This window comes from Cavia porcellus, unplaced genomic scaffold (genome assembly GCF_034190915.1).
Source record: "Cavia porcellus strain 051 isolate PalLab524CR breed Dunkin Hartley unplaced genomic scaffold, mCavPor4.1 scaffold_20, whole genome shotgun sequence".
Lineage (NCBI taxonomy): Eukaryota > Metazoa > Chordata > Mammalia > Rodentia > Caviidae > Cavia > Cavia porcellus.
The window spans coordinates 13,579,140-13,595,816 of record NW_026947503.1 but is presented as its reverse complement, the minus strand read 5'-3'; positions in this window follow the sequence as shown (position 1 = coordinate 13,595,816).

Genomic DNA, 16,677 nt, shown 5'->3' with positions numbered 1-16,677 from the left:
TTCCATTAACTATACAAGTAGATGAAGACAATATTTTCAGTGTTACATCATTCCATCTCATGAGTATAGCAAAAAGAAATATGTTTTTGCTGTAAGAGATGAGTTTGATTGTGATGAGGCTGAAATATTTCACTGAAACTTTTGAAAAATAAATTCCTTACAGGATTGTTATTATTATCAACAGAAACACCACCTCTTCTGAATCTTTTTTAATCTCTTAGATATTCACAATATACTTATTTACTTCATATTTTTTAAAACAATGAGTACAGCTTACTTAGAGCATTTGCCAATTTCAACGTCTTAACAAACTATTCATCTGAATCCATTCATTGTAATGTAATAAGAATTGTAATTACACCATACTGTACATTGGATCTCTTCAAGGTAATAGTCTAGAATTTTTCCCTGTTTCGGTTTGGCATTTCAATCCTCTGATGTAAAGAATACAGCATTTTCACAGATTTACCTGCTCCTTTTTTCCTCAATTTCTATTTACTTTATTGTTTTAGCTTGTATTACATTCTGCAGTAGATAATTATTCCATCCACCAAAAACACTTGGTACATTTACTTATCACACCTGAATTATTTTTATTTTCCCTTCCCCTCACTTTCTTCCCACTTCCTCCCATCTCCATCTGATTTTCACTTACAAATAATAACTGATCCAGCCCGTGGATCAATCCATGCGGTATATACCTGGATGGGGAACAGGGATGAATACAACAGGGTGGAAGACAAAGAGAAATGGAGACAAGATGAGGAGTCCAATCAAGTCTCATTTATTCAGGAAGTGGCTGCATTCTTTATAGGCCAAGGGCGGGCTGGTGGGACAGTAAGAGGCTACAGGGTGGTTTCTGTTAGGTCATCTTCGCATCTGGGTATGTGACCTAAGCAGGAGAGGATTATGGTTAATGTAGGCAGGTGCATTATGTGCCCATAGGAGGGAGCCCCGAGGAGGCAGCACTGGGGCTGTCGTGCTGCTCCCTACTAATAACAATCAGTTTCTTAACAGCTGGATACTCAGTTTATTATAATGATTTAGCTGACAGCAAAAAAGCTTCAAATATGTCTTCTAATGAGTTTACATTTGCAAAGAAAATTTGATGTTACACTGAAGATGCAAACAATAACACTTTCTTGTATGAATTAGATTTTCCTCTGTAAAAAATGTGTACCTTGGGCTGGGGATTTAGCTCAGCGGCATAAGCGCCTGCCTTGCAAGCAAGCAGTCGTGAGTTCGATTCCCGGTACCGATAAAAAGGAAAAAGACAAAAAAAAAAAAAAAAAAAAATGTGTACCTTTTTTTTCAGTCATATTGTCATATACTATTTCTGTAGTGGGAGCTTCTCTCTGGGATGGTGATTAAAACTACAAGCACGTGATTTGCCTCCTTTTTTTTTTCATCACCGAATCAATCTTCCCAGAGGGTGATTGGTTTCTTTGCATACGTTTACAAGGAAGAGATTTTAAATGCTAGCACAGGGCATGTGATCATTGTCAAAACTGGAAAACCTGAGAAATGCAAGTAAGCTAAGTTCTAGGGCCTTGTTGAACTGCCATTCCCAAAAGTCCAGCCTTCTTTCCAGTGATGTTCATTTTATGTATGGACTTGGTTATGAGTTCAGTAGTTCTGTTAAGGACTTCAGTCTAAAGCTTTCCATGAAGATTTTCATAAAATGTGATTAATATTGAAAGTGTTCATTTTGAGTAAATTACATTACTTCTATGACATAACTGAACCTTATCTAACACTGGAAAATGTTAAGAGACCACAGCCTGAGAATCCCCAGAGAAGAATTCTCAAGATGACACCAAAGAAGTTTAAAGCATGTTGTGCTCAAAATTTGAAATTGAGGTAACAGATCTTCCCTGAATTTCCAGCCTGGGGCTTGGACTACAACTTTGGCATTTCCTTGTCATAGTCCAATAATCATATGAGTTATTCCTAAAATAAATCATAATTCAGTGCTTTCTTTCCTCACTTTCTCTCCTCTTTTTCCTCTCTTTTTGTCTCCTCCCTTCTTCTCTAATCTCCTTTCCTTTATCTTTTAAACATTTAGGCTTATGTTGCAGAGTTCTCAGAAATGTATCAAATATCATTCACAAGGCCTTCTTTGATCACTTTTGAAATTATTCACTATAAATACAAGTTGTTGACACTTGCAATTTTAAATTGTTTAGAAATGGATGGTCACCTACTGAAATGCCTCCTATCACTGAAGTTACTTTTATTAATAAAAAGTTTGTCATCTAATCCTTTCCTTTGTCAATTCAATACTAAAAGAAAAGTTTTCCTATGTCATGTAGTGGCATTCTCTTTTACATTTTGTTTGAATTATTTATCAAGTTTATTTTTTTAAAACTGAAGAAAGAAGCAAGACCGTATAGTAAATATATAACTGTAATATTATGAAATCATATTATAGGTATTTTCTGTAAAAGGAAGATGAATAATCTGAGGATAATTCTCCCAAAAATTTATAGCAAGTTTTTATTAATTGGAAGAGAATCACTGGCACTTTCTGTTATGATGATGCCTTCTACGCAGTGTTCTCTCTGTATACACCCACATTTCAGTGTCCTAATCAAGTACAGTGCTTATCATGTCTGGTAATACTTATCACTGTTTATGAATTTTTCTAAGCAACTTACTTGGCTGCCATGAAAACACCACTGACACTGCTTATACAGTAGGTTTGGTCAGGTGGTATATATTTTTTAAAATTCCATAGACTTTCCTCTTGAACACCTTGGATGTTATGTCAAAGATTTATGAGTCTTTCCAAACCTCAGATATCATCACCACATAAAAAGAAATTCTATTTGTCTTATCTGTGTTGTGAGAATTAGAAGAAGCAAAGCTAAGTCCTCAATGTTAGCAGCAAGTTTAGGAAATGATCAAAGAGGAAATTTTTTCCATATAAATTTTATTACTTGAAGCATTCTTGGAGTAGTAGTTTCATTTTTTTTTCTTTCTGTGTGAAGTATTTTGCTTGAAAGATTAAAATTAATTACTAAGATAAGATATTTTGCAGATTTTAACTTTCATAATTCTGTGAACCATTTTTATCAATTTCATTTTAAATATATTCACTAAAGAAAGAGCATATGAAAATCTGAGGATTATGATACAAGAAGCTTCATTTTTTTGTCTCTTCCCATAAAATTTTAAGGTTATATTAATCTTATAGCAATAACCACTGCCATTTAATGCTCAAATAATACATCAAAGGGGTTGTATCACTATAACACATGTATTTAAAGGCATTAACTTATCAGTTGATACTAAGAAGTTTGCATTTGTCAAAAAATTCAAGAGGTGAGTAAACAGGCAATTCAGAGACTATGCATCTTGTCCAAGCAGTTTACAGCAATATACTATTACGTGGCTCAGTGCACATAGGTCATCGTTGTTATATCCACTAAATCCAACCGTATTTTTAAAGCATTTCATGCCCCAATAGCAAGGAAACTTACTATATACCATTCAGTGTTTTCATCTATGACCAATGACGATAGCTGGAGGGTAAAAAGCCTTTTTACAGGAGTATAAAAATTGCTGTACGCGAAAATGATGAAGTGCTTTGGCAACAAAACTAATAGGCCCAAAAGATGTGATAGATGGCACCTTGAGACCTAGCACACTCCAGTCACTGTTAATTTTTGATCTCACATACATTCTTTAGAATTTTGGAAACAGGGACATTTATAAAAGAGTATTATAGATTTATCCTTCAGTACTTGTGATGTAAGCAGAAATTAGCTACAGAGGAAATAGTTGCAGCAATTTTCTTCATGAATATCCAATGGAATATTGACAGTTTTGGGGGGTTGTTTGTTGGCTGGAATGTGCAGTTATTGATATTGCTTACTTTACTTTGTTTGTCTTGGTTACCTTTCTCATTACTGGGACAAAGAATACAACATCCGCAAGTTAGAGGAAGAAAGGTTTACTTCAGCTCACAGTTTGTAGCGGCTTCAGTCCACCACCAGCTGATTCCATGGACTTCACTTCATGTCTTAAAAATGTTCATTGTTATCTTAACTACTTAAAACTGTGTACTTTTATGAGACTAACTCTTAATCTCAAAATGCCCAATGGTAATTAAAGCAAAAGAGGTTGGCATCTTGGGAAGTATGAGTCCAGCAAATTTACTCTGTGTGGCAGTAATAATTTGATTAGTATATACAGCAGGACCAAGCACCAGGACAAGATGCTCAGATCATTGAATCTTGGGAGGATCATGTGGCAGAGGGGCACTGAAAGGAGAAACAGTACATGGGAGGTCAGGCAGGAAGCAGCAGCAGCAAGCGAGCCTGCCTTTTTCTGTCCCTTGATATTCCATCCAAGTTACAAATGTTTTGTGCTGCCCATGCATAAGGTGGGGCTTCCCTCTCATGACCTTAATCCACATTCCCACATCCTTGATTCACTCACCTCTGAGATGCCTCACTTATGACTGCATGAGGCTTTGAGGGAACATCTAGATACAAGCCATGAAAATATTCCTCAGAAAAAATGAGAAAAATAATGCCTAGCTATGTTTGAATTTCTTATGAGTTAGAACTCATGCATTATTCCACAATGCATTATTCCCCACATAAAATTTAATGAAAATCAGTGCTTTCAAATCATATACTCGTAGTATTGACAACACTGACATCAGTAAAAATTGAGCAATTCCTCCAATGACACTAGCTCTCTTAGTCCTATTGTCTTTAAGATTCTATAGTTAAAAGGCATACAAAGATAGGATTCAAATTCTTAAAATTAGACATATACGTTCAATGCAATCAGATATACTTCTCCTAAGTGAAAAAAAGATAAGTCTCTGATGATTTTTGCACAATAAGTATGAAAGGTAGTATTAAATAAATCAGAATTGAAGGTTAGAAGTTATTCTTTTTAAAGGAACTAGTTAGTGTCATACCCACACCTCTTTCTAGCCACTCATGCAGATAATGTTCTGTATTGTCCTGGTGCTTAGTCCTGCTGTATATACTAATCAAATTATTACTACCACACAGAGTAAATTTGCTGGACTCTTACTTCCCAAGATGCCAAACTCTTTTGCTTTAATTACCATTGGGCATTTTGAGATTAAGAGTTAGTCTCATAAAAGTATACAGTTTTAAGTAGTTAAGATAACAATGAACATTTTTAAGACATGAAGTGAAGTCCATTTAGGCATTCTGTCTATCTCTATAGATATTATTAATTCTGGAGGTTTGACTATAGTTTTGCACAATGATGTAACATGTACTTGTGCCACTGTGTGGAATAATGTTGAATAAGTGAACAAATGACTAAAATTGTTTTCACTTATTTGACAATCACAGTTTGTTTCCTCAAACTCTGATTCAAAAATATGTATAAATGAGTGCTTGCAATGTGTATTAAGGATGTCTGAAGAGATGTCAAGTTGACTTTAAACTGTACATTGACATGACATTGAATCTTGGGACAATACTTGTCCTTTATCATTTACCATCAACTAAAGAATGTGAAAATCTGCCATCTTGGTGGAAGACATTAATGCTCATTTGCTGGCAAGTGAGTGCATTTTGGAAAGTGGCTGCAGTCACTCAGATGCTTTGATGCTTACAGAATGAAGCATAAAATGGATTGTTGGGAATTAATATTAGTTACATGGAGAAGAAAGTTACAACTGTGCAAAGGTATGATGCATACAAATAAGTTGTATTTATATTTTTGCAACTTATACACGGAAAGCAGTTTTGTGTGTGTTTGTGTGTGTTTTTTTCATTTTTATCAGTACCAGGAATCGAACTCAGGACTGCCTGCTTGCAAGGCAGGCACTTATGCTGCTGAGCTAAATCCCCAGCCCCTATGAAAAGCAGTTTTAAAATTTACTTATTACAAGGACAAAATATGAAAATTTGCAGATATATGCACTTCCAGTGAATGTGACCAATTTTATTTATTAGTAACTGCATGAAATGTACACTGATATTGTATTTTACATACCTTAGTGATGTTCACATATCTAATAATGAGTTTTCTTTTTACATTAAATTTACTGGTACAATTTGTTTTTTTTTTTTTTTTTTTTTGTATTGGAAGCCAAACTCAGGACCTTGTGCTTGTCAGGCAGGCGATTGTGCCACTGAGCTATATACACATTTAGAAATGTATAATTTGTGGTTAGGGTAGACGTCTTTGGGGGCCTTGATGTACAGCTGTGGCTTCTCACAAAATGGCAATGAGAAATGGAGGTGAGCTTTGGCCCACCAGCGCCAGACTGGGGAGAGTATAAGATTGTTGCTCCCATTGGTTAAGGACCCACCCAGCTTTCAGCCACACTAGACTGGGATCTGTAGTTTTCTGGCCTGGCTGGGCCATGCCCAGTGACCTTCTTCAATCCAGGAAACTGGGCTGCCAGTGGTGAGTTCCAGCACAACAGCACTGGCCAGGGAGAGTTTAAGATCATTGCTCGCAGCAGTTAAGTGCCTGCCCAGCTTCTAGCCACACTAAACTAGATTTGGGAGGTTTTGTGGACTGACAACACCGTGCCCAGTGACCTTTTTCAATCAGGGGAGCTAAGGGCATGTGAAGTGAACTCCAGCACATTGGTGCTTGCCCAGGGAGAGCTTTGGACTATCACTCACAGTGGTTAGGAGCCCACATAGGTTCCTGGAGCACTGGAGGTGGCACAAGAGGTCCTGTGGGGATGAATGGACTATTCTCAGTAACCTCAATTCAGTCCCAGGAGCTGAAGGCATAGGAAGTGATTTTCAACATGCCCAGTGGAGGTTTGAAACATCACTAAAAGCACAGATATATAGGAAAATTCTAAGATGAAAGACCAAAATGCAATCTCAAACCTCCAGCTCATCCCAAGAAAGCCTAGGAGTCATTTACATAGAAGAAAATGTATACCATACACTTGAAATACCTGAAATAATGAAGCAACTCTGGAAAGCTTTTAAGGAATTCAAATTAGAAATAATCTCCCATGTAAAAGAAGAAATGATAAGAGTAATGAAAGAGATGCTGGACACATCTAAAGAAAACACGGTTAAAAATTAGAGGAACAAAGCAAAAATAAAATCTCTGGATGAACAATATAAGAAACAAACAGATTACATGAAGCAGATTCAAAGAGGTACAGAGGAAATCAGAAATTCAATAAAAAGTTGTCAAAACCACCTCAATGAAAGTGAAGATTGAATTTCAGACCTCAAAAACAAGATTGCAGCAGGGAATAGGAAAGGAAAGATCTTTTAAAAATAACAAGGTATAAGGAAATAATAATTTAACAGCTACAAGATGATTCAAAGAAAAACAACATAAGATTGATAGGGATAAATGAAAAAGAAGGGGACAACACAATTGAGGTTATTTACAGAAGTAAGAGCTGAAAATTTCCCAAACATGAGATTGAAAACTTGACATTTGGATTAGTGAAGCATATAAAACTTCAAATAGTCATAACTAAAATAAAACTTCACACAGACATATAACAATCACCATCTCCTTAGTTACTTTTTATTCATTGCTGAGTCAAAATACCTGAGGACCAAAGTTGGGAAACGAAATGTTTATTTTTTACAGTTTTTTTGGGGGAGGGTTCAGTCCATACTCAGTTGGTTCCAAGGCAGGGTGGCATGGCTGGGCCACAGTTTGGTGGCTGCAAACAGCAAGGCAGAAACTGGAAAAAGAGCAAGGCACACCTTCTTGCCATTACATCATATCTTGGGTCCACCCTTATGTGGGTGTAGCACTCACACCCCCAATCCAAGCTCTAGACAATGAATGAATCACCAATGCACAATGCAAATGCATGAGGCCTGGGGGCGACCAAAATAAACCATGACACCATCCCAGAAATCCAACATAAGAATAGAATATTAAAAGTTGTTAGAGAGAAAAGACAGATTACCTATAAAGCAAAATCTATCAGAATCACAGCAGACTTCTCATCACAAACAATGAAGTAAAAAAGAGTGTGGGAGTGAAGTATTTCAGATTCTAAAGAAAAAGGATTTCCAACCTAGATTGATATACCCTGCAAAACTGTCCTTCAAAATGGATGGAGAAATAAGATACTTCCATGAAAAAAGAATAGCTGAAGAAGTTCATGATCACTGAACCAACCCTAAAAGAATACTGAAAGACAGTCTAGATACACATAGGAAAAAACCACTAAGCAAAGCAAACAATTAAACAGAAAGGAAAGATAAAGATGCAATAGCAGAAAGATAACATGTCAACAATAAACCAATATATAACAGTTATAATCATTAATGTAAATGGTCTCAATTCACAAATTAAAAGAAATAGACTGGCAGAATGGATCAAGAAATGACATCCAATCATATGCTGTCTACAAGCAACCCATCTAACCCAAAGGGAAATTCATAGAATGAAAGTCAAAGGATAGAAAACAATACTTTATGCAACAGGAACCCCAAAAATGTGGCAGTAGTTATTCTATTTGCAGACAATGTGAACTTCAAACCAAGAATGATCCTAAGAGATAAAAAAAGGTCATTATATACTAGTTAGGGAAAACTTCAAGAGGAAGAGATAAAAATAATAATCTTAAACCTATATGTGCCCAAATTCCAGATCACCCATCTATACAAAGCAAGTATTAACAGAAATGAAAAAATCAAATAAGCAATAACACAATTATAACAGGAAAACTTAACACACCATTGATGAAAAGGGACAGATCAAAGATACAGAAAATCAGCAAAGAAATAACAGAACTGAATCATACCTGTGAACAAATGGACTTGATAGACTTATACAGAGTGTTCTGTCCAACAATATCAAAATATACATTCTTCTCAGCAGTACATGAGGCATTCTCTAAAATAAACCATATTACTAGCCCAAAGAACATATTTAAGTAAATGCAAAAAGATTTGAAATTATCCCATGCATGTTATCAGATCATAGTGTCATGAAATTAGAAATTAATGAGACAAGAAACTTCCAGAACCCCCAAATACATGGAAATTGAATAATACACTCTTAAACAATCAGTGGATCACAGGGGAAATTAAAGAAGAAATTAAACAATACCTACATGTAAACAAAAATACAAATATAACTTACTTTAATCTGTGGGATGCAATGAAAGCGGTCCTCAGAGGAAAATTAATTGCACTGAGTTCCCACATCAGGAAAACCAAATGAACACAAATAAACACCTCAAACATCTAGAAAAAGAAGAACAAGTCAAGCTGAAAAAAAAAAAAAGACAGGAAATTATAAGAATCAGAGCAGACATTAACACAATAGAGATTAAGAAAAAAATCCAATGAATCAAAGAGTTGGTTCTTTGAAAGAATAAATAAAATTGATAAGCCCCTAGCCAACTTAAAAAAAAGGAAAGAAGAAGCTCAAATTCCTGCAATAAGGAATGAAAAAGGTAAAATCATTACCGGCTCTTGGAAATACAGAAGATTATCAATACCTATTTCAAAAACCTCTACTCACATAGGTTTCATAACACAGAAAAAATGGACAGATTCCTAGAAACATATGTAGTACCAAAGCTGGATGAAAAAGATGTAAAACTGCTGAATAACCCAATTTCTATTAATGAAATTGAAAATGTAATTGTTGTACTAAGATGCTGAAAAATTAAAATAATTAATTAAAAGGTAATTATTAGCAAAAATAGTTATTAGCAGTATTGTCATTCTGTGCTGAGCTCATTACCCTGGTAACCAAGCACCAACCACACAGTTATAGATTAACTGACCATGTTAGCATGCTGCTCTGTATCCATTGTTCCCCCTCCACCCCAATAACCTGTTTGCTGTGTCAACCTTTGTTCCCTTTGTAAGAGACAAATGATACTGTGTCAACCATTGTTCCCTTTATGAGAGACAAATGTTTCTGGAATTGGCAGAGCAAGAGCTATAAATTGGCTAAACACCCACTGTGAAATGCCTCTGACCTCAAGCAAAGGGGAACAAAAATCCACCTCATTTCTGTTTCTCATCGCTATATATTGATCAATGAGCTAATCATAAATGAACTATAAAAATCAGTCAAAATTCTAACTCAATTGCACAGCTTTGCAGGTTCCATCTGCACTGTGTCACTGGGCCAGTTAAAATAAAAGTGCTTCTTTTAAAAATGATGTTGTTTTGCCCATTTTTCATCATGGGGCCTTGTTTTTTTTTGGGGGGGGGGTGTACAACAGTAATTAAGTCCTTATCTGCAAAGAAGAGACCAGGACCAGATTGATTCACAGAGGAATGATACAAGAAATACAAAGAAGATTTAATGCTGACACTCCTCAAACTGTTCAGTGAAATCAAAAGGGAAGCAATCCTTCCTAAGTGATTCCTGGAAGCAAATATTACTCTCGTACCAAAACCTGAGAATGACCCAACTAAAAAAGAGAAATACAGGCCAATCTCCCTAATGAACAAAGATGTGAAAATCCTCAATAAAATATTGGCAAACAGGATACAGCAAACCACCATTATATACCTTAACCAAGTGGGATTCATCTGAGGCATGCAGGGATGGTTCAACATACAGTAATTAATAAATGTAATCCACCATATCAATAAAGCCAAAAGAGTAATATGGGGAGTAAAGGTCTGGAGGTCTGGTTGACAGCTCTGGCAGAAAAGAGGCTCTGAGCAGATTCTGACCCTGGAATGTCCTCAGCAGATCCCGTGAGTCACCATACCAGATGCTGCCCCACTCTGGTCCCACCCCCAGGAGCCACCCTCAAACTTCCTGGGACTCCACCTAGGCTCTGCCCCCATCAATGACCCAGCCCTGCCTATATAAGAGGGCAGGAGACATATTAAAAGTTGGCTCGGTGCCATCAGCCTGTTCTCCAGTGTGATTTATTCATTCTGTGACTCTGAACCACTTCCCATGGGCCCAGGTCCCAGGCAGTGACAGAATAAGAATCACATGATCATTTCTATAGATGCAGAGAAAGCTTTGATAAGGTCCAACACGCATTCATGATAAGAACCTAAAGGAAATAAGAACAGATGCTCTTTACCTCAATATGATAAAAGCCATCTATGAGAAACCAACAGCCAGCTCATATTAAATGGCCCAAAACTGAAGGCCTTTATGTTAAAATCAGGCACAAGACAAGGATGTCCTTTATCACCACTCCTATTGAAAGTAGTATTGGAAATACTAGCCAGAGCAATTAACAAGAGAGAGAAATAAAAGGGATAAAGATATGAAAAGGGGAAGTTAAATTGTCATTATTTGCAGATGACATGATCCTCTATGTAGAAGACTTCCAAAACTCCATTGAAAGACTCCTAGATACAATAAATAAATTCAGCAGTGTAGATGGATACAAAATCAATACTCAAAAATCAATAGCATTCCTACACAATAATAACAAAATCACTGAGAGAGCAATAAGAGAAGCGACATACTTCGCACTAGCATCCAAAAAAAATGAAATACTAGGAATTAATCTCATGAAAGAAGTAAAAGATCTATACAGGGAAAATTATAATACCCTAAAAAAGAAATCAAAGAGGATCTCAGAAAATGGAAAGACATCACTTGTTCATGGATAGAAAGAATAAATATTGTGAAAATGGCCATTATCCCAAAACTGTTATAAAGATTCAATGCAATCCCAATGAAAATACTATCAATATGCCTTATAGATCTAGAGAAATCACTCCTAAAATTCAACTGGAGCCAGCTAAGACCTAGAATAGCAAAGGCTATTCTCAGCAGCAAAGGCAAGGCAGGAAGCATCACAGTCCATGACTTGAGGTTATATTACAAAGCAACCAGAGTAAAATAACATGGTACTGGAATCAAAACACAGCTGAAAATCAGTGGAATAGATTAGAAGATACAACCACAAATACAAATACACTTAACCACTTTATCTTTGATAAAAGAGCCAAATAGGTTCACTGGAAGAGTGCAGTCTTTTTAGTAAATGCTGCTAGAGAAACTGGCTCTCCATATGCTGGAAACAAAAACTAGACCCATGTCTATCATCATGTACTAAACTAATATCTAAATGTATCAAAGATCTGAATATTAAAATAAAAACACTAAATCTTTTGGAAAACAAATTGAGTAAACATCTTGAAGACATAGGGGTAGGTGGAGCATTTACAAACAGGAATCAAACTGCATGGGAAATACTTCCCAGAATCAATAATTGGGATAACCTCTTATTAAAAAGTTTCTGCATATCAAAAGAAATCTCCAACATAGTGACAATAAAACCCACAAACTGGGAAAAATTCTTAGTGAATTGACTCTCAGACAAAGAACTTCTGTCTAAATTACATAAAGAATTTAAAAAATCAGACCCCTGAAATTCAAAGATTCAGTCCAAAAATGGGCATCTGAGATAAATACACAGTTTTCAGATGAAGAAATTCAAATGACAAAAAAAAAAACTCATGAAAACATGTTCAGCATTATTGGTCATTAGAGAAATGCAAATTAAAATAACACTGAGATTCCATCTCACTCCAGAAAGAATGGCCAGGATCGAAAAACTATCAACAACAAATGTTAGGGAGGGTGTGGGGAAAAAAGAACTCTCCTGCACTGTTGGTGGAAATGTAGACTGGTACAACCACTGTGGAGGTTAGTCTGGAGATGCCTCAAGAGCCTGGAATTGGAAGTCCCATTTGACCCAGCTATTCCACTTCTGCATATAATCCCAGAAGAACTGAAAAAATCATGCCACAAGGTGTGCACCCAAGTTTATAGCAGCATAATTTATAATAGCCAGATCCAAGAAAACAACCTAAGTGCCCATCAACTGAGGAATGGATAAAAAAGTTGTGGTATTTTTATATAGTGGAGTACTACTCAGCTATAAAGAATTGAGATATTTATAAATAAATGGTCACAACTTGAGACCATACTCATAAGCGAAGTAAAGCAAACTCATGCGAATAAATACTAGTTTCCCTAGTGTAAGTAATGGTATGAGTACATAAGATTTTATGGTAATCATAATTTCCCACTATATTGCTTTAAAGCTTTATATGAATGTTTCCATTCATTAGTTGCAATGGTTTTATTCTGAACATCTATTTTAAAGAAAGCAATACATTATGATAGCCATTGCTGATTTAATATCATCTTGCTTTAAAGTCCTACCATGCTTTTCTTCTTCTGTTTCCAATGGTTCTATCACGTTGTATCTTGTTGGACTTTATTATGTGTGATAGTATAAATAAGATTTTATGGAAATTGAGATAATGGAGTATCCATTGTCCATTTTTGGTTAATTGGTTCTGAATGACCTGTAATACTTTAATTGTCTTGAATGGTTTTATACTTTGTTGTTATGTTTGATACTATTGTATGTGAAGGCATGCTTAACTATTTCAAAGAAAGAGACATTATGGTAGCTACTGTTAATATTGGGTTGTCTTATGATGATATACTGTGTTGCTTACATTGTTCTGTTCTGATCTGCTTTGTTCTGTCCTTTTTGTCTTAATCACTTTAAAATAAAACATGTACAATAGAAAAAAGAAATGCATAATTATCACATTCATTATAGGGCTTTACAAATGTATGATATATCATGATTCCTCTTTTTCTCCCATTGTCCCATGCCATCAGCCCCATCCCCTTCTTATTTACAAAGTTTCATTTCCATTTTGCCTTATTTGCTACCTTTTCCTTTCCTTTCTTTTTCCTCCTCTCCTAGTTCTCCTTTGAACATTTTCTTCCTATTTTGTAAAATCTACTATATATTTTTCATTATACAATACCTATTTACACTTTCAGTTTCTCACACCAGAGAGACAATGATATATTTTCACATGGGTGACTGATTTATTTAACTTAAGATATGTTCTCAAGGTGCATCCATTTGGCTAGAAATGTCTCAAGATTATCCCTCTTACAGCTGAGTAATAATCCATTGTATAAAAAACACATGTTTATCAACTCATTGCTTGATTAGAATTTGAGTTGTTTCCAAGATTTAGCTATTACAAATTGTACTCCTATAAACCTAGGTGTGCATATATTTTTGTGGTACATGATGCTTTTACATTTTTGCGGAGATACCAAAAAGGGGAATAGCTGGGTCACAGGAGACCTCTAGTCGAAGAGTTCTGAGGAATCTCTACACTGATTTCCACAATGGTAGCACCAGTCTGTACCCTCACCAACCATGGAGAGGTATTTCTTTTTCACCACAGCCTCGCGAGTATTTGTTATTGTTTGATTTCTTGATGATAACTACCATTTCTGCAGTGATATGGAATCTCAGTTTTGTTCTCATTTGCTTCTCTCAAATGACCAGTGAAATTCAACATTTTTCATATATGTATTTGCCATTTGTACTTCTTCACCAGAGGACTGTGTATTCATTCATCTCGGATGCCCATTTTTGTATTGGGTCTTTAATTTTGAGACATCAGATTTTTTTCAGTTATGTGTCTACATATTACAACTTTGAACAATAACTAGAAAAAATCTTTCCCATAGTGTGGATTGTCTTTTGACTCTGTTGATAACTTCTTTTGTTGTGCAATTTTTTTCAATGTGATGAGATACCAGTTGTTGATTCTTTGTAATATTTCCCACATTGCTGGAGTTTTGTTCATAAGATCTTTACATATATCTATGGTTTGAAGTGTTCTACATACCTTCTCTATTCTTGGAGATTTAATGTTTCTATTTTAATATTTGGATCTTTGATCCATTTTGATTCTACATAGTTCATAATGAGAGACATGGATTTAGTTTCAGTCTCTGACATGTGGAAAGGCATTTCTTCGAGCACCATTTATTAAAGAGGCTATCATTCTTCAGGTGAGAGTGTTTGGCTTCTTTGTAAAAGATAAGGGAGCTGAATGTATTTATGAATGATTCTGTATCTTGTAATGTTTTCCAGTGATCATCATTATTAGATAAGAATGTTAACCATATCCTTTCTGTTTTTTGTGAACTACACATTCTATTGAGATCAAAATCATGTCATCCTATGATTAACTTAGGTTCACTAACTTTATCTTCTGTTTTTAGTTCTACTGCTCGACTTGTTTGATATACTTGGATACTATTCTCTTAAATTATGGAAAGTGAAATTGTTATGTTAATATAAGGACACAGTTTTAAATGGTTACTTATTGGAGAAAATTGATACTTTTTTCAAGAATCAGAGGGTTTTCTATTGTCTAAAGCTATAGATTTCTAACTCAGGATAAAAAATAAGTAATGAAATAATTTTATGACTAACAAATAATAACGGCCTAAATTTTATTAGAAAATTATTAATTTTAGTAAGAAAATCATAGTGCAATTTTTGGCCTCTGGCTTTGTCCTTAAATTTGAATGTATACCAAATATCCATAAATATACTTCCCATTATGTTGTATTGCTTTTTTCCTGTTGGTTTAAATTTTAAGTATGATTTAGATTTTTAAAACTTTTATTGTCTTAATATTGTAAAAGAAAAACATTACTTTTGAAGAACTTCATGGAGAGATAATGAGGCACATATCTTAATACCACTGGCAAAGGCTAGAATTCCGAGGTTCATATGTCACTAGGCAAACAGACTCTGTTTTCTCAAATGTTCTTGGATTTATATTATAAAGCAGGGGTCCTCAAAATATGAGGAGTAGTAACAGCCCTCAATCTTTTAACAGCTGGACAACATAGCAGGAAGTAAGCAACTAGCAAGTGAATGAATCTTCCTCTGTGTAGGGTTCCATAACTTCAATTACCAATTAAACTCTGCTTTTTGTAAGATCATAGAAGGGTAAACCCTATGGTTAACAGCACATTTGAGGGTTGTAAGTTGTGTGTGCTTTACGATCCTGATGATCTGAGGTAGAACTGAGATGGTGATAGTAGCACTGTGAAGTGGATGTAAATACAGACTTTATATTAATATAAAACTTTTCAGAGACTATAATAAGTCAATTGTTTGCAATCTCAGCAAAACCCCACTATTTAGTTGCAAGTAAAAGTTAAGTTGCCTATGGTGGCACCTTTATAGTGGTAAAGGAGTCACCATTCTTCAATGGTGGAGCTTCATCTGATGGCAGGATTAAAATCAGAATCCAACACTTGGTTTAGTGTGCTTGTGACTCACACATTTTTTTATGCACTATTTCCATTTACTCCTCTTTCTCATACTGCAAACTTGTCCCAGTCATAGTTTTGGACAGCATCTTTGAAAAAGAGAAAAGACTTCATCATGTGACAGCAGATGACTCTAAGACTTCCAACCAAAAGAAAGATATATTTTTTAAAAATACCAAAAATTCAACTTAAATTATGAATTTATGGCAACAGAAGATTCACAGTTCCCAAGCTTACCTTGTATAATGTGTGATTTTATACACATTATGTGTATACTTTTCTCATTGGTGAGACAAAATTCTAGAAACATAATTTTAAAGAGGAAAGGTTTAGAGGGTTCAGTTTGTAGTCATTTGGTTCCAAGTCAGGGACATGATTGAAGAGAAACAGCTCATAGTATGACCAGAAGGAAGACTCATGCAATAGTGAACCTTCCTCTTTCTATCCTTTTGTATTTCATTCAGGCTGTAAACATGTTGATTGGTGCTTCCCATAACTGGGGCAGGGCTTCCCTCAACCGGGCAGGACTTCCCTCTTCAGCAAATTCACTTAGTCACATCCAATTATACTAATACAACTACATGACTGATCCAGATGTTATTC